This window comes from Ovis canadensis, chromosome 8, assembly GCF_042477335.2.
Source record: "Ovis canadensis isolate MfBH-ARS-UI-01 breed Bighorn chromosome 8, ARS-UI_OviCan_v2, whole genome shotgun sequence".
NCBI lineage: Eukaryota > Metazoa > Chordata > Mammalia > Artiodactyla > Bovidae > Ovis > Ovis canadensis.
The window spans coordinates 67,721,881-67,749,646 of record NC_091252.1 but is presented as its reverse complement, the minus strand read 5'-3'; the positions used below and the strand labels follow the sequence as shown (position 1 = coordinate 67,749,646).

The 27,766-nt window shown below is 40.6% G+C and overlaps 1 long non-coding RNA gene across 6 annotated transcripts in view; it reads left to right on the top strand.

Moving 5' to 3' along the window:
• LOC138444864 (uncharacterized) overlaps positions 1-27,766 on the top strand; it is a 121,764-nt gene that overhangs the window by 43,402 nt on the left and 50,596 nt on the right. For all 6 annotated transcript variants that reach the window (XR_011258624.1, XR_011258625.1, XR_011258629.1 and 3 more), the window contains exons 2-3: positions 21,068-21,177; positions 23,777-23,894. This is a non-coding gene — a long non-coding RNA (uncharacterized lncRNA). The remainder of the gene's footprint in view (positions 1-21,067; positions 21,178-23,776; positions 23,895-27,766) is intronic.

Here is a 27,766-nt window from a genome sequence, read left to right as displayed (position 1 = left end):
TGGGGAAAAAATTCAAAGATGGTTGAGTTCAGAGTAAGCAAAACTAGGAAGTTTAGAGATCCATGAGGAGATAATAATAGGATGGAAGAGAATAATGTGAGAATTTTCAGTTTAAGAGGTCTGTGGGGTCCAGATTCTTGGGTCCAGGGAATGAAAGATGGTGGAGGTAACCAAAACTGTTGGGTGTGGCTGAGATCAGTACATATAGATGCTTCATTTTCTGGTTGGCATGAAATGTTGGGACATGTTTTACATGCTCTGCATTCAAATTCAGCAAGACAGACGTCTGATCCCAGAGGAATCTGAATTCAAGGAATTGCTTCTCTGTAGTAGCCTATTAACTGTTGAAGCCTGAAACAGGGCCCTCCATTCCTAATTCAATCTCAGTTATTATCCATAAGTTATCAAAATGGCAGAAGGATAGATTGTTTCCCCAGTGACATAAAAACCTCTTTCTGTTCATGAGGAATCTGCCTTTGTTTCAAGAAGGGAGAGATTAGACATTGTGATGTGGGAAGTTCATAGCTCTGGATGGAAGAAAAGGTATCACTGAATAAGAAGATCTTTCATAAATTCAAATTTAGAAGTATAACCTTCTGAATAATTATTTTCCTAGAAATCATGAAGCTCTTGATTGCTGTAAAACAACTTGATGGCAGTTAAAGCAGAGTAGGTCTACCTAAGCACCATTAAATATGCTGGTTTTATTTCCTTTCTGTCCTTTATGCTCTACTTACTCTAAACATCTTTAAATTATTCATTGCACTGCAGGGAAATCTCTCAAAATGACTGTCTTTATGTTATCACTCATACTAAATGAAAGTGGTCCCTCCTCTCCTAACTTTGTTTACTAACCATTCAGAAGTCCCTACTGTATCCAACAGCCTCACTCTCCACCACATGCCTTGCCACCAATTTGGACATCTTTCCTACGTATGTTGAAAATTTACCCTCAGTTATCTTGGGTTCTGGATCTTATCAGTAAATTGAGAGCACTCCACAGAGCCAAAGAAGTTAATAAATTAGAAAGCAAACAGAAAAGTAGAATTAATAAGTAGAATCAGAGCTTTTTCTTCTAAAAAGACAGTACAAAGAAAAAGGACTGTTAAGATTAACCAAGAGAAGAGATAAAACAAACAACAAAAAATTATCAATGAGAAAAACCACAAATAAGGATACATTTGAAAGATCATAATGAAGTATCACATGTAGCCTTTTGCCAACAAATTTGAAGCTTGGGTGGAACTGCAGATATTTCAGAAAAATAATTTTTATAATTGATTCAAGAATAAATAGAAAATCAGAATAGACCAATCGTCACTGAAAAAATATTTAACTTATCAAAGATCTACTTCTAAAAATGTGTCTTAGTCAAAGAACAGATGGCTTGTCTTTTGCTGAACATGCAAAGATAGAAATCTTTTGCATTTTGGAAAACTAGCATGTCTCATAAACTAAGTCTGATATAGATAGATAGCACAAGAAGTAAAACATAGGTCAATTTCATTTATGAATATGGTGATTTCTTTTTCTTTCTTTCTTTTTTTTTTTTTTGGTGTGCTTTCTTAAACAATGAAGTGTTGGATTGAATTTCTGTGCCAGTAACTCCAGCTTTCTTCCACTTTCCTCATAAATCCTCTATTCCCATGCTGGGGTATGATGGAAGGTTAAAGGAATAGAGAGTGGAATTTGGAACTCCAGGAAAGACAAAGGCAGACCTCAAAATGTAGTTTAAATAAGTTCTGAGGTGTTTACAGATGACTTGGAAGTTATTACAGCCATGCTTTCAAATCTAAAAGCTTGTGATTGATTAGCTCACAAAGCTGTACTGATGATTAGCAGTTTGTCTAGATTCTGAAGCAGAGGCTGATAATCTGAGGGAGAGCTGATGTAATAATAATAGAAATAAATTGCACAATAAAGCAATGTGCCTGAATCATCCGGAAACAAACCCCCGCCCCTCCTCAATCCATGGGAAAACAGTCTTCTTTGAAGCTGGTCTCGGGTGCCAAAACAGTTGGTTACTGCTGCTGGAGGTTGCAACCAAGAGACTCGGGTCTCCCAGGAACAAACACCTTCTGCTTCAGCTCATGCAATCTGCATGTGATGAATTTCTACGTGTGATTCTCAATCTCAGGATCAACACATCACAGTAATCAGGTCAGTGACTGCTTCTTGGCTTGACCTAAGACAACTCTTTTTTTCTGGATCATGTTCAGAAAATATGATCCAGGGAAGAGTAGATGGTAATATGAACACAGAAGTATTTCTTAACAGCTGGCTCTAAAGTGAAAGAGGAAGACTGTCAAATTCAGGTGAGAAAGTATTAGACAGACACACACACATTCTCTCTCCAAATCACGCCATGGCTAAGATGCTCTAAACAGAGGTTAGTAGCCCACTAGGTTGCTGCAACAACCCCTCCCAGCCTACGTGCTCTCTTGTAATATAACCTGGTCATTCCCTCATCAAAAGGTGGAGTCTGTTTTCTCTCCTTTTAAATCTGAGCTAATCCCATGACTTATTTGTTTGTAAACTTTTATTTTAAAATAATCTCAATTTGTAGAATTATAAACATACTACAGTGGGTTCCTGTGTACCTACTTCACCCAGCTTCCCATGATGTTAACATCTTACATAAGCAGGATACATTTCTCTGATATATTTTGATCAGAAACCATTTGGAATTCAATGGTTTGTGTGTACTTTCTTAGACTAGGTTTGAAATTTCTTAGAGCCCAACATCCACTAAGAGAAAAGCCAGGTATCCATGTGAGAGAAGAACCAAGGCTTCAGCCAGTAATTCCGACTCAACTCCTGGCTGGCCCCTGGCACCAACAGCAACTTGAGAGAGGCCGTTATGGGCCCTTCCAGCCATGCCAGTGCTCAGCTGACACACCAGAATGCAGGAGAGCCATCTGGTCAACTCACAGCATTGTGAAACAAAATAAATTGCTGTTGCTTTAAGCCTCTAAGTTTGGAGGTAATTTATTATGCACCAGTACATAACTGAAACACCAACTTTAGCTAGTTTGACATTTGTACTGAGAACTAAATAAAGCTACGCAGGCAAGCTGGGTCCAAGAAAGAAGAGGAAATGATACAAATAAAAACCAGTTTGGATAAGCAATATTCTATCCCTCTAATTCAAGCATGCTAGTCATTCTTATTATTAGACTAAATATAAAGTCAAGGTGTTTTTAAGCGATAAACCTCAGCCTCAGTGATGGGAGACTCAAAGATCAACACAACTACTGGGGAAAGGCTGATAAGAAAGCCTTTTAAATTCTGATTTGAATTAAATAATGTATATGTTTACCTCTTCAAAAATTATATTTATAAAAAGAATCTGCAGACACCTGAACTAATTTGGTTAGTCACACATTTCTTCTAAGTTTAGCAGTGAAATTAGCAGTTACAAAAATGGCAAAGAAACAGGACCCTTTGAGAATTTTCTTTCAATTTCTTGCATCAGGAGCCAGAAAACTTCTTCTGTCAAGTATCAGACAGTTCAGGGTTTGCAGGCCAAGAGACAAAATCAATAGTATTATATAGAAACTTGTACAAAAAGAGATTTTTTATTAGTAAAAGTCGAGGTCTACATGGCTTGGTGGCAAAGAATCCACCTTCTAATGCAGGAGACGCGGGTTCAATCCCTAGATCAAGAAGATCCCCTGGAGTAGAAAATGGCAACCCGCTCCAGTATTCTTGCCTGGAGAATCCTATGGACAGAGGAGCCTGGCGGGCTACAGTCCATGGGGTCACAAAGAGTTGGACATGACTGAGAACGCGCACACACACGTGCAAGGTATCATCAGGAAATGTTTTCTTTGTAATATAGGTCTATTAATGAGAAAGGTAGAACTGTTTTTTGTGGGGTGTAGTGACTTCCTTTTTTGGGTTCACATGTAAAAACCACCCTTAGCTCATGGATCATGCAAAAGCAGGTAGCAGCCAGATTTCATGCAGTATGTAGCTTGTCACCCTCTGCTCCTTTGCGGGAAGCAATTTTGCCATGGGTCCTGAGCAGTCCTGCACATCCTTGCTTGGTATGTCAAGACTGCAAGACCCTGACTGATATTTCCTGGGCCATTTCAGGATGGTGTTTGCAGGAAGTGATCTTGAAGAATGAGATACATCTCCCCATGACTAAGAGTACAGTCACCCTAAAAGTGGGAGATTCCCCAAGATCCATACTCTCCTGTAATGCAACTCAATGTGTCTACAGGTGTCAATCAAGGGCTCTTTGCATAGCCCCCAGACTTGAAAGTTATGGGAAACTGATACAAATGAATCTGAAAGTCTCTCTGCTGCTTTTGTTGTAATATCTCTCATCTCAGAGTCTCATGTTTTCTGTCATAATCCATGATAACTTCTTAGTTTTTATTAGGATTAAAGTCTCAGACCCTTCATGATTCTTGTTATGAATCCTAAATATAAATTAAATAAACAACAAGAACCTACTGTATAGCACAGGGAACTATATTCAGTATCTTGTGATAATATGCAACAGAAAATATCTGAAAAAATATGTGTACATATGTGTGTGTATAAATATATCATTGAATCACTTCACTGTACACCTAAAACACTGTAAATTGACTATACTTCAATTTTTTTAAAAAAGAGCTAAGATTTTTAAGACACAATCAATTCCACACTGGCTGAAATAAGAAAGCAGAGAAGACACTGACCGAAGGGCTTTATGCCATATCAGGGTCATAATGGAGAGCTGTGGAGGTGATATTTGGTGGAGCAGAAGGCCACAGTGAAGATGGCCAAGATGTCTACATTACACACCCTCCATCTCCCATCCCCAAGCACAACTTTCCCAGGTGCTGGTTACAGGTCCTCTTCCCCAGCTTCTGCTCAGCCCTATTCACCCGTCTCCCTGCCTCGCATACATGCTTTCCCTTGACCTACATCCTGGTCAGCTAACACCAGCTTCAACCCCTTTCCCTTGACATCTTTCAGCCACAATATAGTCCTGACCAACAAGTGGAGGTGTGTTGAGTGGGTCATCTAGAAAAGTTTGCTAACATAATAAAAAAGCACAAGCTCAGTTGATACAACCCATTCACCCCTTCCTGCAGTTTTGGCATCAATTTTGTGGAGCAGTTGGCAAATTTAGTATTCAATTCAGTCGCTAAGTTGTGTCTGACTCTTTGCAACCCCATGAACTGCAGCATGCCAGGCCTACCTGTCCATCACTAATTCCCGGAGTCCACCCAAACCCAGGTCCATTGAGTCAGTGATGCCATCCAACCATCTCATCCTCTGTTGTCCCCTTCTCCTCCTGCCCTCTATCTTTCCCAGCATCAGGGTCTTTTTAAATGAGTCAGCTCTTCGCATCAGGTGGCCAAGGTACTGGAGTTTCAGCTTCAACATCAATCCTACCAATGAACACCCAGGACTGATCTCCTTTAGGATGGACTGGTTGGATCACCTTTGCAGTCCAAGAGACTCCCAAGAGTCTTCTCCGACACCACAGTTCAAAAGCATCAATTCTTCAGTGCTCAGCTTTCTTTATAGTCCAACTCTCACATTCATACATAACCAATGGAAAAACCATAGCCTTGATTAGATGGACATTTGTTGACAAAGTAATGTCTCTACTTTTTAATATGCTGTCTAGGTTCGTCATAACTTTCCTTCCAAAAATTTAGTTTAAAGAGTACTTATTCTTCAGATGAGCACACTGTTAACCCTAGTGTACTGTTGGTGAGAATGCAAGTTGGTACGGTCACTATGGAAAGCAGTGTGAAGTTTCCTTGGTAGGTTGGAGATAATGAACATAAAGTACCTGCCACAGTCCTTGGCACTGTAGTGTTTGCTGAGTAGATTAGTTACTGTAGGCATTATTATTTTTCACCTTGCGAGTGGGTGATGGACAGGGAAGCCTGGCATGCTGCAGTCCATGGGGTTGCAAAGAGTTGGATACAACTGAAGGACTGAACTCAACTGATAGCATGTGGGATCTTAGTTCCTTGACTAGAGATCAAACCCATGCCCCTTGTAGTGGAAGCACAGAGCCTCAACCACTGGACCACAAGGGAAGTCCCTGTAGCCATATTTTTAAATCATTTATTGTTTTATGATTTAAGTTAGATAGTCCAGAAAATTTAAATCTATTGATCCTGAAGAACTGGCACAACACAGGGAAAAGACAATGTTTTTCTTTGTGTGTATTAAAATGCATCTATGTTTTGGTTATTTAGTGTATGCACACTGGTGATTGGCGCTGGAAATTTCTTACTTCTTCCTATGTTGTAATTATAAGTTGGGTGTTGCTGGATTAAGAGGTCATGTAACAATATAGTGTAGGAGCATCTGTGCTGGCAGCTTCTCAAGACTTGAAGAGGAACTTCAGAAAAATTAATCAGTGTCAACTGCAGGGTGGAGAGGAGAAATAACTTAGCAGTTCTCCAGGAAAGTGATATAAATGTCAGGCCAAACTATCCCACCTACATTAGTAAGGTAAAGCTGGTCATGTTCAGCCTGCAAACCCTATCTGATAAGAGTCTAAAAATTTTGGTGAAATTGTGCCTTTCTTTTACAGGATTTTTGTATGCGTTAATCTTTTTTTTTTTCTTTTTTGCAAGAGAAGACAATATTATACCCAGGAAAGCAGTGGTAGGAAAACATGTGGGACTGTGACACCTGGAAATAGGTGGAACCCTAGAAAAATACTCCTCTTAATGGGCTGGTATGCTATTAAGGAAGGGAACTAGCAATTTTTATTTTTAAATGTAGTGTTTTTATTCTAATTTCAAGTGGACAGTTTAGAAAAAATACTAAACTTAGTGCTATTATTCACTATTGCATACATTTTTCCAACTCATGAATATTTCATGTTCTTTTACATAAACTTTATTCTTTGGGAGAAAACAGATACATATTCATTTTGTGTAGTAAATTCAACCATAGAAAAGTACAAATGTTACTCTCGCAGTTGTGTCCAACTCTTTGTGACCCCATGAACTATAGCTAATCAGCCTCCTCTGTCCATGAAATTCTCTGGGCAAGAATACTGGAGTGGGGTGCCATTTCCTTATCCAGGAGAGTTTCCTGACCCAGCGACCGAACCCAAGTCTCTCACAACTCCTGAACTGGTGGGCGGATTCAACACTGAGCCACTGGAGCTGGATCCAGGGTGATTCGAAGGTGGGGACGGAGTCGGCATTCTGGAAAAAACTTATTTAATTACAGATATAGAGGGAGATTAGAAACAGATAGTGTAGTAGGAAAACTAGTGGAGAAAAGAGGCTGAATAACTGGTTTACATGGAATCCCAATCACCACCTACGTAGGCCACAGGCATCTTTCCATTTTCCCAAAGGAGAGGAGGCACTGAGGCCTCCCCGGTCCGATCTCAGAAGCCCAAGCAGAATTAGCAGGCTTGGTGAGTACCCACATTTCAGATGGTAACTCAGCCAGGAAAGCGGAGAGCAAGAAAGAAACGACACGGGGGAATCAGTCTTTCCAGAAACTGATCCAATTTCTTTATTTTTCAGGTTTGTTTATATACCTTTTTGTTATACATAGGGATGAATACAGAGTCACGCGGGGGTCAGCAGACCTGACCCTTGTCACAATCAGGTGCTTCATATAAAATTATACAAAGGTCTTATGAGTTTCATCATCTTTCAGCCATGAGGTCTGCTGACATTTTATGGCCCTTTCTGATACCAGTCAGTTAACCAGAAAATTTATTTTTCCAGGGGTGAATTTTTTCTTAAATCAGGCCCCACCCTCCAAATAAAGTTGCATTCCTATAGGGTGAGGGTGTAGTGAGTTACAATCAAGAAAGGAATTTACTTAACCTAAGGTTTAACATGATTAATCTTAAAGGTTAATACTTATTTTTCCTATATGCTAGTTATATTCATTATAAGGGCAGGAATATGAAGTTTAGCAGCAAATATTGGCTCAACAAATGTAAACCCTTCACCAATGTTCCCCTTAAGATCTATTTTGTTTTAAGATAGTGATAAAGTCACATTTTTGCATAGCAAGGACACAGTGATTTATAGTGATTTATAACAAAGTACAGTGATCTATAACAAAAGAGAAGATTCATTAACTCAAAAAGTCTAGTATTGCTAACATCAAAAAACTACTATATTTCCTTTTCTATATTCCAAATACATTGATTAATATATTCCCAGGTGCCTAAGGATATGGAGGCCTGATGGCAATCATTGACTCATCAATGAAAAAAGCCCTATGCTAATACTCCAAACTCTCTGTGCTGTTTATGGCTGAGAGGCTGTCACACAAGCTAGTCTGTCAGCAGAGAGGTTTGACCTGAGACATCCTTGTCACACCCAGGGCAGGGGATTAGCAGTAATTATTGGCAGGACAAATGGAAAAACCCTTCACCAATATAATTCCTAATCAACCTACTAATGCTATACTAATAATCTTCTAACTTCTCAAAAGAGTCTGTATTTAGAAAGTTTTAAAACATCCCGTGCCTCTCACAGTTGGGAGGCTGTAAACAATCACATGCGGCCGGACGAGCCTTATCAGGCAGGCCAGAGAACCTCCAGAGTTCATAAATTGAAACACTCTTGTCACGCCCAGGATTTTTTATTAACTGGAGCTGCAAGTTAACTCCTTCTCTGAGAGAAATGGTTATGGGGGAGAGCTCCCCATAAAGTACTCTGGTTTTGGGGGTAGATGCTCGGGAACAGGGGGTTTCCTGAGGCTTGATCACGCCTTTGTGTATGCCAAGCTTCCTTCCTCATGGCTTTTGCCATGGGCGGAGTTCCTCACGCTGGCTCCCAAAAGTAAAGTACACCCTAATTTGTTTAACTAGCTTCCTGTACCTAGATATATAGGTTGTTCCCAATTTTTCGCTATGGTAAACAAATGTTCAATTCAGTTCAGTCTCTCAGCTGTGTATGACTATTTGAGGCCCCATGAATTGCAGCACACCAGGCTTCCCTGTCCATCACCAATTCCTAGAGCTTGCTCAAACTCATGTCTGTCAAGTCTGTGATGCTATTCAACCATCTCATCCTCTGTCATTCCCTTAGTAAACTTGTGAAAATATACTTTCACATGTGCTGTGACTGTGCTTAGTCACTAAGTTTTGTCCAACTCTTTTGTGACTCCATAGACTGTAGCCTGCCAGGCTCCTCTGTCCATGGGATTTCCCATGCAAGAATACCGGAGTGGGTTGCCATGCCCTCCTCTAGGGGATCTTTCCAACCCGTGGCTCAAATCCAGGTCTCTAGCCTTGCAAATAGATTCTTTATCATTGTAGCCACCAAGGAAGCCCAAGAATACTGGAGTAGGTAGCCTACTCCTTTGGAGAAGGCAATGGCACCCCACTCCAGTACTCTTGCCTGGAAAATCACATGGACAGAGGAGCCTGGTAGGCTGCAGTCCATGGGGTCGCTAAGAGTCGGGCACGACTGAGCGACTTCACTTTCACTTTTCACTTTCCTGCATTGGAGAAGGAAATAACAACCCACTCCAGTGTTCTTGCCTGGAGAATCCCAGGGATGAGGGAGCCTGGTGGGCTGCCGTCTATGGGGTCGCACAGAGTTGGACACGACTGAAGCAACTTAGCAGCAGCAGCAGCAGCCTACTCCTTCTGTCAGGGGTTCTCCCCTGACACGGGAATTGAACCAGGGGCTCCTGCATTGCAGGCAGATTCTTTACCAGCTGAGCTACCATAGAAGTCCTAGAGAAGTCCTAATTTCATGTGAGTGAAAATGTACTTCTAAGTTCAATTCCTATAAGTAGAATTGCTTGATCAAAAAAGATGCCACATGATCTTTCATAAAAGTTGTACCAATTAGATAACCATTAATAAGCATTGGGAAGGTAAACTATCTACTGCCCTACTGCTATCATGTATTGGAATAATACCATTTCTCCACACTTGCCAGCATAGTGTGTTATCAAATGTTTTTGTCTTTGCCATCTGATGGAAGAAAAATAGTATAAAATAGTATAATTTTCACTTCCATTTACCTTAATATGAGTGAAGCTAAGCCTCTTTTATATTTGAGATCTATTTTTATTTCCTTTTCTGTGAATTGTGGGTTTGTGGAATTTGCTTAACTTTCTACTTGCTTGTTATTTTCTTATTGATTTGAAGACCTTCTTACTTATTAGGAAAGTAGCCCTTTGTGATATGAATGATAAACAATTGTTTTTTAAACAACCAAAAAAATGTTCAATCTAACAAGGTATGCAAAGATCAATGTGGGTTTATTTTGTTCTGATTCAACAGTACAGATGAAATATTTACTGGAATTTAAGGATTAAAGCTGACTGGGTGTGACTCTAGGCTTGCTGTACTCATATGCAAACTAGTTTAAGGAAGAAAAAAAGAAAAGGTTATATTATGTAAGAAGAATCCTAGAGAAGGGCAGTTTCAGAAGTAACTCATCCTCATCAAGACCTAGGTTCTTTCTGTCCATCTAATATTCTTTTCCATACATCATAATAAAGCTGGTTCCTTTTGCAGTTGTGAGGTGGCCACCAGTAGTGACCATGGCTATGTGCCTCCCAGCTCAAGCCCACTGGGAGAGTGAGACTTGCTTTTAAAACAAATTAACATTTTTCTCTAAAGGTTCCATTAAGCATCACCTAATTTCTCAATGGCCAGAACTGGGTCATTAACCCATTAAATCAAACACTGGAAAGAGGGATTGAATTACCTTTGATTCAAATAGATTTACCACTTTGTCCAAAGCCAGTTCCCCAAGATCATTCCTCTACACTTTGGGGAGGTAAAGCAGATATTAGATAGATGGTCTTTGCATTGGTCAAGTCACACAATTTCTCTGTGCCTTGTTTTCATCCTTCATTCAGTGAGAATAGTTCAGTTCAGTTCAGTCACTCAGTCATGTCGGACTCTGCAAACCTGTAAATCACAGCATGCCAAGCCTCCCTGTCCATCACCAACTCCCGGAGTCCACCCAAACTCATGTGCATCCAGTTGGTGGTGCCATCCAGCCATCTCATCCTCTGTCGTCCCCTTTTCCTCCTGCCCCCCAGTACTTTCCAGCATCAGAGTCTTTTTCAATGAGTCAACTCGTCGCATGAAGTGGCCAAAGTACTGGAGTTTCAGGCTCAGCATCAGTCCTTCCAATGAACACCCAGGACTGATCTCCTTTAGGATGGACTAATTGGATCTCCTTGCAGTCCAGGGGACTCTCAAGAGTCTTCTCCAACACCACAGTTCAAAAGCATCAGTTCTTCTGCACTCAGCTTTCTTCACAGTCCAACTCTCACATCCATACATGCCCACTGGAAAAACCATAGCCTTGACTAGACGGACCTTTGTTGGCAGAGTAATGTCCCTGCTTTTGAATATGCTGTCTTGGTTGGTCATAACTTTCCTTCCAAGGAGTAAGTGTCTTTTATTTTTTTTATTTTTTTTATTTTGTTTGTGTAATAAAGTGTTATTAAAGTGTAAAGGAGATAGAGAAAGCTTCTGACATAGGCATCAGAAGGGGGTAGAAAGAGTACCCGCTTGTCAGTGTTAGCAATGAAGTTATATACTCTCCAGTAAATCCAAAGAATGTCTGGATGTTGTAAAGACCTCACCAGACCTACTCCCATAATTTGCATTTTATGATAACAGAATTAGCCAGAAAGTTTAATCCAGAGACTGTCCTCAGACAGAATGCATTGTTGTTATATAATCCTTGTAAAGAGCAGGTCTCCTCCCGTAATTTACAGAATTAGCCAGAAGGTTTAATCCAGAGACTGTCCTCAGGCAGAATACATTGTTGTTATATAATCCCAAGGAATGTAGAGAAGGAAAAAGTTTGTCCTTTCTTCCTCCTTGAGAATTCCAGAGCCCTCTCTCCTTGGGGACCCCTAGACTTCTTATCAACCTGCCTAGGAAATGACTCTCTCGTTCCCCCCTTTCCTTTTAGGAGAATTATGTTGCCTAGGGAAAAGGGGCGTCATTCTCGTTCCATAACTGCTTCCGAGCTGAGAAGGGGCGTTGTCCCTAAATTGGCGAGGCAACATATTCACCTAATCCTATTGAGGATATCTGATCCAGGGGCCCCAAATAGTAGCTGGAGGAAGGTGCAGCAGTAGCAGGAGTTTGAGCAACCTTTTGTAACTTAAAAACTTTCATGTGGCTAGAAACAAATTTAGTTACACAGTTACAGATGTAAGGCAACATAGTCATTAAAACAAGTTAAAATCAAAATTAAAAGACACATTAAGTCCATAGTTAAAGTACAACCTATTGCACCAGTCCATTTTAGGGTTGGTAGATGTCATCAGATGAAGAAGAGGCATCGCATGTGATTGTTGTTGAAGGTATTCACAGACTTGGAGAAAGTCCTTTCCTTGAAGTGGAGATGTCCACCACCGGAAGCCTTCCATTGATGAAGAGAATCTTTATAACCTCCTTAGCCTGTTCACTACGACAGAGAAAAGCCTCAATCCATTCAATAAAAGTATCTACCCAAACTTGTAAGCAAGAATATCCATTAGCTTTTGGCATATGAGTAAAATCAGTTTCCCAGTCCTCTCCAGGATACTTCCCACTTCGTTGTAATCCAGATGGGGAGAGATTTTGCTTCCAAAACCTGTTCAGCAGTCGCCACGGCATAACCTGCTTTACGCTTTCCATCCTTGTTCTGAAGTATCCTGGATGAGCCCCCAAGATGAAAGGTTGTTGTTGAATCACAATGCCGGGATTCTTGGCCCCCGGAGGAGAAGAATTCAATCCGGGGCCAGAGACGAGGCTTGATCACTCAGAGCTTTTGTGTAATAAAGTTTTATTAAAGTATAAAGGAGATAGAGAAAGCTTCTGACACAGGCATCAGAAGGGGGTAGAAAGAGTACCCCAGTAAGTGTCTTTTAATTTCATGGCTGCAATCACTATCTACAGTGATTTTGGAGCCCCCCCAAAATAAAGTCTGACACTGTTTCCCCATCTATTTGCCATGAAGTGATGGGACCAGATGCCATGATCTTAATTTTCTGAGTGTTGAGCTTTAAGCCAACTTTTGTGCTCTCTTCTTTCACTTTCATCAAGAGGCTTTTTAGTTCTTCTTCACTTTCTGCCATAAGGGTGGTGTCATCTGCATATCTGAGGTTATTGATATTTCTCCCAGCAATCTTGATTCCAGCTTGTGTTTCTTCTAGTCCAGCATTTCTCATGATGTACTCTGCATATGAGTTAAATAAGCAGGGTGACAATATACAGCCTTGACGTACTTCTTTTCCTATTTGGAACCAGTCGGTTGTTCCATGTCCAGTTTTAACTGTTGCTTCCTGCTTGACCTGCATATAGGTTTCTCAGGAGGCAGGTCAGGTAGTCTGGTATTCCCAACTCTTTCAGAATTTTCCACAGTTTATTGTGATCCACACAGTCAAAGGCTTTGGCATAGTCAACAAAGCAGAAATAGATGTTTTTCTGGAAATTTATTGCTGTTTCAATGATCCAGCAGATGTTGGCAATTTGATCTCTGGTTCCTCTGCCTTTTCTAAAACCAGCTTGAACATCTGGAAGTTCACGGTTTACATATTGCTGAAGCCTGGCTTGGAGAATTTTGAGCATTACTTTATAGTGTGTGAGATGAGTGCAATTGTGTGGGAGTTTGAGCATTCTTTGGCATTGCCTTCTTTGGGGACTGGAATGAAAACTGACCTTTCCCAGTCCTGTGACCTCTGCTGAGTTTTCCAAATTCGCTGGCATATTGAGTGCAGCACTTTCACAGCATCATCTTTCAGGATTTGAAATAGCTCAACTGGAATGCCATCACCTCCACTAGCTTCGTTCATAGTGATGCTTTCTAAGGCCCACTTGACTTCGCATTCCAGGATGTCTGGCTCTAGGTGAGTGATCACCCCATCATGATTATCTGGGTCATGAAAATCTTTTTTGTACAGTTCTTCTGTGTATTCTTGCCACCTCTTCTTAATATCTTCTGCTTCTGTTAGGGCCATACCATTTCAGTCCTTTATCAAGCTCATCTTTGCATGAAATGTTCCCTTGGTATCTCTAATTTTCTTGAAGAGATATCTAGTCTTTCCTGTTCTGTTGCTTTCTTCTATTTCTTTGCTTTGATCGCTGAGGAAGGCTTTCTTATCTCTTCTTGCTATTCTTTGGAACTCTGCATTCAAATGGAAATATCTCTCCTTTTCTCCTTTGCTTTTCACTTCTCTTCTTTTCACAGCTATTTGTAAGGCCTCCTCAGAGAGCCATTTTGGTTTTTTGCATTTCTTTTCCATGAGGATGGTCTTGATCCCTGTCTCCTGTACAATGTCATGAACCTCTGTCCATAGTTCATCAGGCACTCTATCAGATCTAGTCCCTTAAATCTATTTCTCACTTCCACTATATAATCATAAGGGATTTGATTTAGGTCATACCTGAATGGTCTAGTGGTTTTCCCCACTTTCTTCAATTTAAGTCTAAATTTGGCAATAAGGAGTTCATGATCAGAGTCACAGTCAGCTCCTGGTCTTGTTTTTGCTGACTGTATAGAGCTTCTCCATCTTTGGCTGCAATGAATATAATTAATCTGATTTTGGTGTTGACCATCTGGTGATGTCCATGTGTAGAGTCTTCTTTTCTGTTGTTGGAAGAGGGTGTTTGCTATTGGCCAGTGCGTTCTCTTGGCAAAAATTTGCCCATTACTCCGGGTGTTTCTTGACTTCCTACTTTTGCATTCCAGCCCCCTATAATGAAAAGGACTTCTTTTTTGGAGTGTTAACTCTAAAAGGTCTTGTAGGTCTTCATAGAACCATTCAGCTTCTTCAGCATTACTGGTTGGGGCATAGGCTTGAATCACCGTGATATTGAATGGTTTGCCTTGGAAATGAATAGAGATCATTCTGTCGTTTTTGAGAAGGCATCCAAGTACTGCATTTCGGACTCTTTTGTTGACCATGATGGCTACTCCATTTCTTCTGAGGAATTCCTGCCCACAGTAGTAGATATAATGGTCATCTGAGTTAAATTCACCCATTCCAGTCCATTTTAGTTTGCTGATTCTGAGAATGTCAACATTCACTCTTGTCATCTCCTGTCTGACCACTTCCAGTTTGCCTTGATTCATGGACCTAACATTCCAGGTTCCTATGCAATATTGCTCTTTATAGCATCAGGCCTTGCTTCTATCACCAGCCACATCCACAATTGAGTATTGTTTTGCTTTGGCTCCATCCCTTCATTCTTTCTGGAGTTATTTCTCCACTGATCTCCAGTAGCCTATTGGCCACCTACCAACCTGGGGAGTTCCCTTTTCAGTATCCTATCATTTTGCCTTTTCATACTGTTCACAGGGTTCTCAAGGCAAGAATACTGAAGTGGTTTGCCATTCCCTTCTCCAGTGGACCACATTCTGTCAGATCTCTCCACCATGACCCATCTGTCTTGGGTGGCCCCACACGGCATGGCTTAGTTTCATTGAATTAGACAGGGCTGTGGTCGGTGTGATCAGACTGGCTACTTTTCTGTGATTATGGTTTCAGTGTGTCTGCCCTCTGATGCCCTCTTGCAACACCTACTGTCTTGCTTGGGTTTCTCTTACCTTAGACATGGGGTGTCTCTCCTTGGTTGCTCCAGCAAAGCACAGCCGCTGCTCCTTACCTTAGAAAAGGTCGCCCCACCTGACCTTGAATGTGGAGGAGCTCCTCTCGGCCCTCCTGCACTGGTGCAGCCGCCACTGTTCGGACGTGGGGTTGTTCCTCTCAGCCGCTGCCCCTGACCTTGGACATAGGGTAGCTCCTCTTGGCCACCACCGGAGAATAGTAATAGAACTTAATTCAGAAAGATTTAGTGCAGTTCCTTGCACTAAGTAAACACCCAAGTAAACACCCAATAAAAGCTTGCCCTATTCTCTCTGGCTTCCTCTCCTGCCTAGCATTACTATTGTTTTTGTCATTATTATTACTTACTGAATAGCTGTCAAAAGAGCATAGTTTTGGAGAAAAGTAGTTGGAAACTTCTTTTAGAAGATATATTCATATTATTGTTGTTGCCAGAACATACTCATTCTGTTTCTGACTGACCAGTTCTGTCTGTACTGATTGCCCATCATGTTAGTACCTGATGGCATCAGTAAAAAACCCTGTCATTCACAGTCAGTTCTTGCAGATTTACTAGCAAAGTGAGCTTTTTTTTATCCAAAACTTACTACAGGGAATATTCAACCTTGACAATTAAAAAGTATTTTTCCATCCCAATATCCTTGTCCTTAAGGTTAGATTTAGGTCATGCTTTTTGGGGGAAATAAAAGATATTATGGTCTTCCCAAAGTATCATATCTAGAGGCATGTGATGTTTATTTCCCCTTCGTGGTAATGTTGAGGACTTGGACAATGTGTTGCCTTTTTCCACTTCCAAAGTTACTATTTCTGGCGAATTTTTTTAGATAATGTAAATATCATTTTTTTCATCAAATTGTCTCTCCACTACACTAAATGCTACCATAGATGATTTAAATTACTCTTATCTATGTTTCTTCAGTTAAGTTCAGTTCAGTTATGTTGCTCAGTTGTGTCCAACTCTGCGACCCCATGAATTGCAGCACGCCAGGCCTCCCTGTCCATCACCAGCTCCCGGAGTTCATTCAAACTCACACCCATCGATTTGGTGATGCCATCCAGCCATCTCATCCTCTGTCGTCCCCTTATCCTCTTTCCCCCAATCCTTCTCAGCATCAGAGTCTTTTCCAATGAGTCAACTCTTCACATGAGGTGGCCAAAATATTGGAGTTTCAGCTTTAGCATCATTCCTTCCAAAGAACATCCAGGACTGATCTCCTTTAGAATGGACTGGTTGAATCTCCTTGCAGTCCAAAGGACTCTCAAGAGTCTTCTCCAACACCACAGTTCAAAAGCATCAATTCTTCAGCGCTCAGCTTTCTTCACAGTCCAACTCTCACATCCATACATGACCACTGGAGAAACCATAGCCTTGACTAGACAGACCTTTGTTAGCAAAGTTTGAATATGCTATCTAGGTTGGTCATAACTTTCCTTCCAAGGAGTAAGCGTCTCTTAATTTCTTACCTGAATCCATTTATAATATGATGTTCTAAAGGATTATATATATATATATATATATATATATATATATATATATATATATATATATAGGCTGCATCAGTTAGCTACAGCACACAGCCTCTCTTAGCTGAGGTGCATGGACTCAATAGTTGCATCACATGGACTTAGTTGCCCCATGGTCTGTGGGTCTTAGTTCCCTGACCAAGGATCGAACCTGTATCCTCTGCATTGCAAGGCAGTTTCTTAACCGTGGGACCACCAGGGAAGTCCTTAAAGGATGATTTTTGCTATTATTTACTCTTATTCTACTATAAGAGCCCTCCCCCACACACCTTCTTTCTCTCCTTCCTGCTTTCCTTCCTTCCTTCTTAGAATCTTTGTACATGAAAACTTATTTTACTGATTTTTTGAAAAATAATTTAGGCACACGAGATCAGCAATCCACATTTCTCAAACTTGGTTTTTCAGGGGGAAAAAACCCCTTCCCTCTACAAATATTATTAACTAAAAATCTCAGATTCTAGGAAATAAAAGAGAGCAGAGACCCTGGGGTCTCTCAAATGGCCACACCTAGTTTGCCTTAGTGTTGAAATGCTATTTATTCATATGAATGAATTATCATTGTAGAGCTTCTGCTATTCTCTGCCCATTTTCATTTCTTGTTGTCATTAATTTCTAGCCTCCTAAAATTAGTTAATAAATCAAAAATAGCTAGAGGCCTTCCTACCAGGAACCCTTTTGTTTTTTAAATGGTAGCAAAACACTGACACCGCAGTCACTTAGCTGCAACAGCATAAGGAGGAAACACATGCATGGGCCCATGTCACACTCCCCTTGAATGGTTCCCTACCGTGACACAGCCCAGCCTACCAGAGTTGAGGACTATGAAAGTCATTTCACATTTCATTCCAATCCTCTCTATTACTCCCTTCAGATTCTTGAAACCAGGAAGCCTGCCACAACTGATTCCATTCTGAACACTTTTTTTCCAAGCACGTACACTTGTATGTAGAGGGCGTTTGAAAATTGAAATTATCACCCTAAATCACAGTAATCGCTTTCCCTCTTGGGCCCCCTTAACTGTGGTAGGTTATTTTCAAGAGCTGCACAAAGCAATGAGAATGCGGTATTTGGAGTGGAAAGAGGGTATTAATGTGGAGGTGGTATGAACTGATAAAAGGTAGGGCAACCCTCAACTATATCAGAGGCAGATCAAGCAAATCTCTCTCCAGACCCATATTATAGGACAGCTAAATGGGATTAAAACCAGCTGAATGTAGGGGATGGCGACTTTGCAATATTAACACACACCAAACATTGTGCATTCTTCAGGGTATTTCACTGGACCCAAACAAGCTTCTATTCCTGAGGGTATTTACTGAAAAATGCTCGTGATAGTTTGTATGTCAGTGAGCTCGCTTTGAATTCTTAGAGTCCTAATTCTCTATTACCTTATTTAGGTAGAAAAACCAGTTGGAAAGCAATACAGTATATGCCTCTTTATCTGGAATCAAAACACCCAGGAAAGCAAAATGAGTTGAGTGGCAAAAACAATGATAGCTGATTGTTTACAATGATGCCCGATGGCACTAGTGAGAATGTAAAATGCTTTCTGATCCTTGAAAAATTACGAGCAGTATAATTTTAGTGTGAAGAGCTGACTTCGAATATTCAAATTCTTTGAAATTAGACATTCATTTGCTCAGTCAACAAATATTTTTTCAGCATCTACCAATTCTTGTTTCAATGAGGAGCAATGGACAGAATCAGCCAAAAAGCAGGATCAAGATTAAGATCCCTGTAGGAGTTAACCAGACAGAGTAGTGCTACTGCTGCTGTAGCTTCAGTCGTGTCTGACTCTGTGTGACCCTGTGGACCATAACCCACCAGGCTCCTCTGTCCATGCGATTCTCCCGGCAAGAATACTGGAGTGGGTTGTCATGCCCTCCTCTAGGGGATCTTCCCCACCCAGGGATTGAACCTGCATCTTCCTCATTGCAGATGAATTCTTCACAGCTGAGCCATGGGGAAGGCTAACCAGATAGAGTAAGATAAGACAAACAAAAAGAACTTGGTCCCCAAACCTGACGGAACAAAGAAGGTTGCAGACCTGCTAGCATTTTTTCTTAACAAACTACTCTAAAAAGTGTCTTCTCTCTATTGCTTATCTTGTCCCATGCATTTTGAATGACTTCCAAGCCATCTACACCAGAGAAAATCCAAACCTTTGTTAAAATGCACTTCACTTAAAGAATGTACTCATTCTGTATTTGTTGAATTGAGTATAGAAGAACATAAAATATTCTTCATAGCATATCTGTTAGAAAAATTCAAAAAAATCATTAATGTAAGACCAGGACATTTCACCTTTGAGTTCAAGAGATGGGATCTGTGGCTCATTAGCAAATAAAGTACAGAACTATTCTTATACATAATTTCATCAAGTAGAATAATCTTCCAAGGTCGTTTTATCAAATAATATGATCTTTCAAAGTCATGAACAGATTGTGAGACAATGCCATGCAGTATACCTAGAATTTAATCAGATGTTGTTTTAATACCACATGTTTATACAGGAAATACGTGAAAATAATGCACATCAAGTCAAAGACCTTTGGAGTTAAATGGAAAAGACCTTTAATTATGCTAATAGCTTTGTGGCAGGTTTAAAATATGGTCACATATTGGTTGACATTTCTGCCGTAGAAAGGGGGGTGTCTATGTGTGCTTTTCTTGAATATGGATGGGGTTTGTGACTCTTCAACCACTCAAGTCCAGTGGCAAGTACAGCCTTTGGGACTTCTGAGGTTAGATCACAAAAGCTCAGGCAGCTTCCATCTTGCTCACAGGAGCACTTGCTTTTAGTGCCCTTAGGGTCCACGTAAGAAGTCTGACTACCCTGAGGTCACATTGCTAGAGACCCCACATGGATACACTCCAACTGACAGTGCTTGCTAAGCCCGGCCTTCTAGCCATTCTCCCAAAGTTTGAGACATGGCAATGAAACCACTTTGGACTTTTCAGACCATTTTATTAGATTCAGTTTTGTGCATCAGGAATGCTATAGGGTTCAGCTGGATAATCCTTCTCTTCCATGTGATGTTAATGGAGGTCACCTGATAGAAGAATGAACCAGCTGATTCCTGCCCAAATTTCTGACCCATAAAAATTGCAAGATATAATAAAATAGAGTTTTCTTAGTGTCACTAAGTTTTGAAGTAGTTTATCATGTAGAAATAGGTAGCTGGTATAAGATTCCTCAGCCAGAACCCCTTGGAAGAAAAAAAAAGGATTTAAGAGAATAATTTATATACTGCTGAATGGGAGTCTCATACTACATGATTAGATAAAAGAATTGGATAATATACAACCTAATCATAGGAATAAGGCCCACAAGTACCATCAGATCACCCTATTTAGAGGGTCTTGATAAAAAAAAGTGCCATCAATGTCATCCACAACAATCTTATCAGTGTTACTGCTGAAATCTTCCATTCTTACAGAATTTCAACAAGCAGAGAAGAGATCCTTCAAAATTGCTTGCAAAGTCATAATTATTTAACTGACAGTTAAACATTCTTTCAATTCTGTAAAGATTTAGAATTAAATATAGACATATACAAGTAAATAAAACCATAGTATTAATATTTGTGTTAATGAAACTGTGTATTTTTATTATTTTGTACTCATTAGGTTTATAAGACTTTAGACAAAGTAACAGATCAACCTTGTAATTTCAGTTTAAAATGAATAATTGGATAATTAATTTGTACTTGTGATTTCAAAATGAAATCTTAATAAATTTACATACAGTTTGTGGACATTTAAGAAAATTCAAGTTTCTCTAATATTGTAGCTTTAATTTTTTAAATTTTTTTACAGTACTCAGGAAGGTTTACTTAAGGGAGCCCAAAATATTTGAAGACATTTCATTAAGTTTCCAAAATCGGACAAACACTATTTAACATTAATGTATTTCCTAATTTAAACTTCTTTATAAAAGAATTTCGTCTTGTGATGGATTTGCTGAGAGCTATTCTTATCCTTTCTCTCCTAGGAATTTCACTAAGCTGTCAAAGAAGTAGACTGGTCACTGCTGAGAGCAAAAAAAGGGTAGTTCCCCCTGAACAAGGGTGAAGAAGAGCCTGTTAATTACCAGGAACAGAGGTGAGCTCAGCAATTTCTGAACAAAGAAAGCTCTGCCTTGAGAACACCCATCCCCTGTGAGTGCTCTGAGCTCTGGGCTCAGGGTGATTTCCCTATCTCTCTGCTGCATCCAGATAAGGAGATGAGCACCTGTAAATGAGAAACACCACAAACAGCACTCTCGGAGACTACCTGAATTGGGAAAGGGACCTGTTAGCGGGTCTACCCTGTTAAGTGACAATAGTAATGTAAATCTTTGTTTCTAGAAGCCTTCTTTTCATTCCACCTCCAGAAACAAAGAACAAAAGAAGTGAAATATATATGAAAGAATTAGAATAAGGAAACAAATGTACTCTTAAAATCATCAAGTCTCACTATTAGACTTAGCTTAAAAGGAAACGGCAACCCACTCCAGTATTCTTGCCTATAGAATCTCATGGACAGAGGAGCCTGGTAGGCTACAGTCAATGGGGTTGCAAGAGTCAGACACGATTTAGTGACTAAACCACCAACACCAACACCCTTCCCATATGGGGGCTTCCCAGATGGCTCAGTGGATAAAGAATCTGCCTGCAATGCAGGAGACTGGGGTTCGATCCTTAGGTGGGGAAGATCCCCTGGAGGAGGACATGGCAACCCACTCCAGTATTCTTGCTTGGACAGAGGAGCCTTGTGGGCTACAGTCCATGGGGTCACAAAGAGTCAGACACGACTGAGCCACCAAGCACAGCAGCACAGCACACTCTCCATGTGTTTCTAGAAACGTGAACATATACTTTTGTGGGCCACAGCCTGATCTCTGGCATTTGTCTAAGCTATGCCTCTTTCCTTATATCTTTCCTAGGTTATTCAACACATTTTTCGCTGTGCTTCAGCTCTCAGTATTTAGCTCAGGAAACATTGTCCTAATGACACATTTGGATCTGGTCTGTTTTCTTTGGCATAGAAAACCAGAGATACTCACTCTCAGGTTTGCTGGCCATTGCTACTTTCAGATGCAGAGATTCACATTGCCTGGGCAAAGGAGGTAAAAACATTTTCCTCACCCATCATAACAATAGATGACCCTTATCTTATCAGCCTACTTTCTCCGTGTGTGTCTTAAATATTAATTTCCTTATAACTCTTTTGACTTTATAAAAACCACTATCAGTGTGGTGGGTCCCCTTCCTGTTCCTGAGAAATCACCCAAACCCCATTGTGAGTCTATAGGAGGATTAGCCTCTTTTTAACCCAGTCACTTTGGCCCTATCTGACTGGCTCAAGGATAGTGGCCAATGTCCAGTTGGGCCATTAGAGTCATTTTCTAGTTTTCTAACTGTACGTGAGAAAAAATAATAATAATCCCTGTTACGGATTGACTTCTACTAAGAGTATATTCTTTAATTTCCTCAAATTTGTGAATTTTCCAGTTTTCCTTCTGTTACTGACTTCTAGTTTTATTCCATTGTGATCAGAGAAGATACTTTGGATGATTTAAAACTTTAAAAATTTACTGAGACTTGTATTATAACATATGGTCTATCCTGGAAACTGTTCCAAATGTACTTGAGAAAAACATGTATTCTGCTTTGGGGGGGATGTTTTATATTTGCCTCCCAGGTCTACCTTGTTTATGCTGTTGTTGTTTAGTCGCTGAGTCACATTCAACTCTTTTGTGACCCCATGGACTGTAGCCCTCCAGGCTCCCCTGTCCATGGGATTTCCCAGACAAGAATACTGAAGGGGGTTTCCATTTCCTTCTGCAGGGGATCTTTCCAACCTAGGTATCAAACCCATGTCTCCTGCACTGGCAGGTGGATTATTTACCACTGAGCCACCAGGGAAACCTCCTAGTTTATTTACAGTGCTGTCCAAATCCTTAATTTCTTTATTGTCTTCTGTTTAGTTGTTTAGTCCATTATAGAAAGTAGGGCATGGAAAACACTTAACTATTACTGTAGAACTATTTCTCCCTTTAATTCTGTCAATTTTTGTTTCATACACTTTGGGTCTCTGTTGTCAGGTGTGTATATGTTTATAATGGTTATGTCTTCTTCCTCATGAAGACTATCAATATTCATTCAGAAACTTAAAGAAAAATGATAACTTTTTCTTCAAGATGCCCAGGAAATTTAATAATAGATTGGGTAGCTCTATTTTTGCAGCTTAACATTTAACATAATATTTGAGATACATATATATTAGTTGTCATAATTCAAGGTCTAGAAGCTTTTGTATAGATAATTAATTCACATAAGGAGTTTTTTAAACAGTAAAAGAAAAAGATTAAGACAATGAAATGGATTTCTAATCAAATTTGAAATGGAAAGCAATTATAGAAATGCCTGCAGAATTTCTTCCTTTGTGAAAATGCTATCTTATGCAATTTATACATATGCAGAAGCTTTTATATATATACAAAAGATTTTTTGTAAGGCACCACTCACAGTAGATGAGATTTATGTCTGTAAATGCCTGTCATGATGTTCTTAGTAATTTTGTAATCCAAAAAGCGAATCTTCTATAAAGTATTTTTAAATGCATCTTCTAGCTCTCCATCATAAAAAAGTAATTTGCTCTAGTTCTAGGCAATGAAAAGAAAAAAGTTCTTCTCTGTTCCTTTGCTGCTTTTTTATAGTGTCCTCCTATGAATTGATCCCAGAGCCTGGATGTGAGGGCTGCTGTTTCTTCAAAAACTTAAAGAATTGGAAAATTAGTTCCCTATGCTTTTGATCCCTGTCAGAAAATTTCAACAGGTGAGTTAAGAAGCCTGAATGAATCAGAGAATGTTAACTTATGGACTGTATTCTGGTGCTCCAAATAGGTGGAATAATCCCCAGACTCACAAAGGTCATAGATGATCCCTAAAGATATACTGGTGCGAGCTACTTTTCCTTAAAATCTGCTCAGTCCATAATTCTTCCATTTGGAAATGCACTGTCCTCTCCCTGGAACACAAGGGGAAAAGAGAGTGCTGACATAGTAGCCTAATTCTTCCTTTGTCTGTCACCACTTCTCTCAACACACACACACACACACACACACACACACACACACAGTCACACACATCATTTTTAGTTAGCCCTTATGGGAGACAGAAATTGCTCCAGAAATGAGCTGGGGCAGGGCCAAGGCTTCCATCACCAGATCTGAGGCTGAGTAGGGACTAAGAGTGGGCTTCTCTGCAAAGGAACAAATGAGTCAATCTGAAGAGGGGATAGGTGGCCTGAATCTTCCAGGGCCCTCCTGAGCTACAGCTGACCCACACTGCCAAAAAGCAGCTGGACAAAGAGATCGAGATCAGACAGAGCACCAGCTGAGATGGTCTGATGGAGAAAAAAAGAGGCGGGGACTGGCCAAGCCTGTGTGGGCAACATGGACATTTATGTAACACTTTACAGTTGATGAGTGTTTTTCATCTTCACTGTGCCTTTTTTTTAAAGCCACTGAATTACATAAGCAGCAGATAATATTATTATTCCCAGATAATAGAAGTATCCCTGTTTATTTTCGTGAATGCAGAAATTGAGGCTTGCCCAATATCACAATTTTAGTATGGGCAGAGCTATAACTCAAATCTATATTAGTTCATGACTCTTAAACTTGTGTTGTTTGGACCTTTCCCCAGTAGACCTACTAGGTCAGCTGTGGATCAAAACACAATGCAGTAATTCAAATCTTCCAATATGAAGTTTGCTATGGAGGTGGATGGTAAGTGGCCAGGTTTGGCTCATAGGCTGTTTTCAAGAACTTAATTTATTCTAAAGGCAATGGGAAGAACATATTAAGACTCCAATTCAAGTGAGTATGAGGATGTCTGAGACTCTAGCCTGATGGGAGAGACTCTAGGAGCATCTTCACATGAGAGTGATGGGAGCAAGATGGGAAATACATCTTAAGGGACAAGAGAATCACTGTATTGACATATTCATTATTGATAAAGTTCATCAATAGTATTTCACCAAACTCACTGTGAGGCAATGAACACAAGGTATCAGCATCTTTGGCACTAAGAGTTACAATCTTATTTAGGGGCAAGCATTGTTCCATATCCTTGTCCTACATTTAATGCAGCAAACTTCAGAAGGCATTTGTTCCTCTTTCACAGTTGGAGAAACAGGCTTGAGATACTGACTTTCCTAAGAACACACAGCACCAAGTTCCACATTGGTAAAGCCAAAACTATCCTAGATACCTCTCTAATGATAGAATTATATTGATAGAAGTATATTATCAGTCTACAAATTCAGGTGTACGAGAAATTCTTAAAGATTTCTTTAACTCGGTTCAATTTCTATTTTAAGCCTCGTCTTGAAACTTCTATAACTATTAACCTGGGCCATACAAGATTTCACCCCTCTCATTGTACCCTGAGTTAACGACAATGTTTAGGGGCTGATGTGGCATCAAGGCATTGGGTGTGCCCTCAGCCTTAGCAATCTGCCCCACAGTAAGTAATATCAACACAGTCATTATTCCATTCAATGTGGCTCCTGGACTGTGGGCCAAAACTTGTCAAGTAAAACAGATTGGTTTCTTTTGTGCTCATAGAGAAGGGGACGACAGAGGATGAGATGGTTGTATGGCATCCCCAACTCGGTGGACATGAGTTTGAGTAAGCTCCAGGAGTTGGTGATGGATAAGGAAGCCTGGCATGCTGCAGTCCATGGGGTCGCAAAGAGTCAGACACGACAGAGCATTTGAACTTAACTGGACTGAGAATTAGATTGCCTTTGGGCAGGACACGTCCTCTAGAGTACAAGCCTCACTAGTCTCCCACTCAGCTTCCCAGGTGGCACTAGTGGTAAAGAAACTGCCTGCCAATGAAGGAGACATAGGAGACACAGGTTCTATCCCTGGGTCAGTAAGATCCCCTGGAGGAGGACATAGGAACCCACTCCAGTATTCTTCCCTGGAGAATCCCATGGACAGAGGAGCCTGGTGGGCTGCAGTCCATAGGGGTCACAAAGAGTTGGATGCTCTGAAATGACTTAGCATGCCCACACAGTCTTCCATTCACATCACTTCCAGTCCTCACATGTATGTTACCCATCAGGAACCTGAACACATTGAGTTTATGAGCCTGGTTAGAGAACCCACAACACCTTGGTCTCCTTGGTCTTGCTTGCCTTAGTCCCTTCTGCTTGTGAGACTCAAGACCTTCTCTGCTAGTAAAACCAGAAAGTTGGGCATGAACTCACCCATCTCTTTCTTCACAGCCCTGGGCTCTAGGGAATATATCTCATCTGGTGGAACATTTACTCACCATGCTTATTAAGGTCACTTTCTCTGGGCCCACAGATTTTATCCTCCTTCGAGGGCTTAGGATTTGGAAAATAAAAGCCAGGATTTCCAAGTTTATCCAGCCCCTTCCTCTCTGGAGGTGACCGGGGCAGCGGTTGGGAGTAGGGGTTGGGGAGTGGGGGCGGGGGTGGGGGTGGTGGGTGGTGGTGGAGACTTGTAAGCTTGGTGGCTCAGAGGTTAAAGCGTCTGCCTCCAGTGCGGGAGACCCGGGTTCGATCCCGGGGTCGGAAAGATTCCCTGGAGAAGGAAATGGTAACCCACTCCAGTATTCTTGCCTGGAGAATCCCAAGGACAGAGGAGCCTGGCAGGCTACAGTCCACAGGGTCACAAAGAGTCGGATACAACTGAGCGACTTCACTTCACTTCAACAAAGAAAATACAGGGAAGGAAAAATACAATAGTCCAGGGTAAAATAATACCAAAATAGTACATTGTCACTTGGGGTTCTTTGGAAGAGAAATGTCACTTAACTGTAAGGAACAAAGTATAGAATAAAGGTCTTAGGATGATTTGGATGAGGGTTCCATTAATTTTTATTCTGGCACCAACCCAGTAACCACACAGAGGGCAAAATTTGCAAAATACAGCACAGTGCCTTTAGTATTCAAGATTAAAAGCTGAAGAAGCTGGGCTCTCACAGAAGAGCAGCTTTACAAACCTCTTCCGGCACAAATTCACGAGCATTTTCAGAGCACGGCAAAGCGCTCTTGGGTGGCATGAGTTCACAGGGCACTGACACCATTTCATTCATTGTCCCATTTCTAGTATGTGCTGTATCAGGGCTCTCATAAGTGGAGTCAGCTTCCTTTTAAATTACAGGTCAATTTTCTGCATCCTCTTTGCTTTTCTATTTCTCCCAAGGTGGCAGCTGGGAAAAAAAGGTATTAAAAAATGATGAAGGACCAAATACAGGAGTAATGTAGTCTGGCATCTGTAGGTTTTTGTCTACTTTTACCTAAGTATAGCTCTTCAAGGAGTCTCATGTGTCTATTATCAAGTCCTTTATATGAGATGTTTTCCCTAAAACAAAACAAAAAAGTGATCATTTTTATTTCTTCTGCAATCTGGCACTCTAAAGGCCCAGATCAACTTTCAGCTCAAGACATTGCTCTCTGTACCAAATCATATATGAAAATATATCCCAGGCCCATTGCCTAGGTTCAGAAGCATAGAATGTGGAGATTTAAAAAACTCCTTGAGCAACTGACGTGGAGGTTGGGGCAGGTAGGGGTACGGCAGGTAAAAGACGAGACAGAGAGACAGTGAGGGTCTGGGTGGACAGGTTGAGTTTAGCATCCCGGAAGTGCAGCTTTAGGGACCTGAG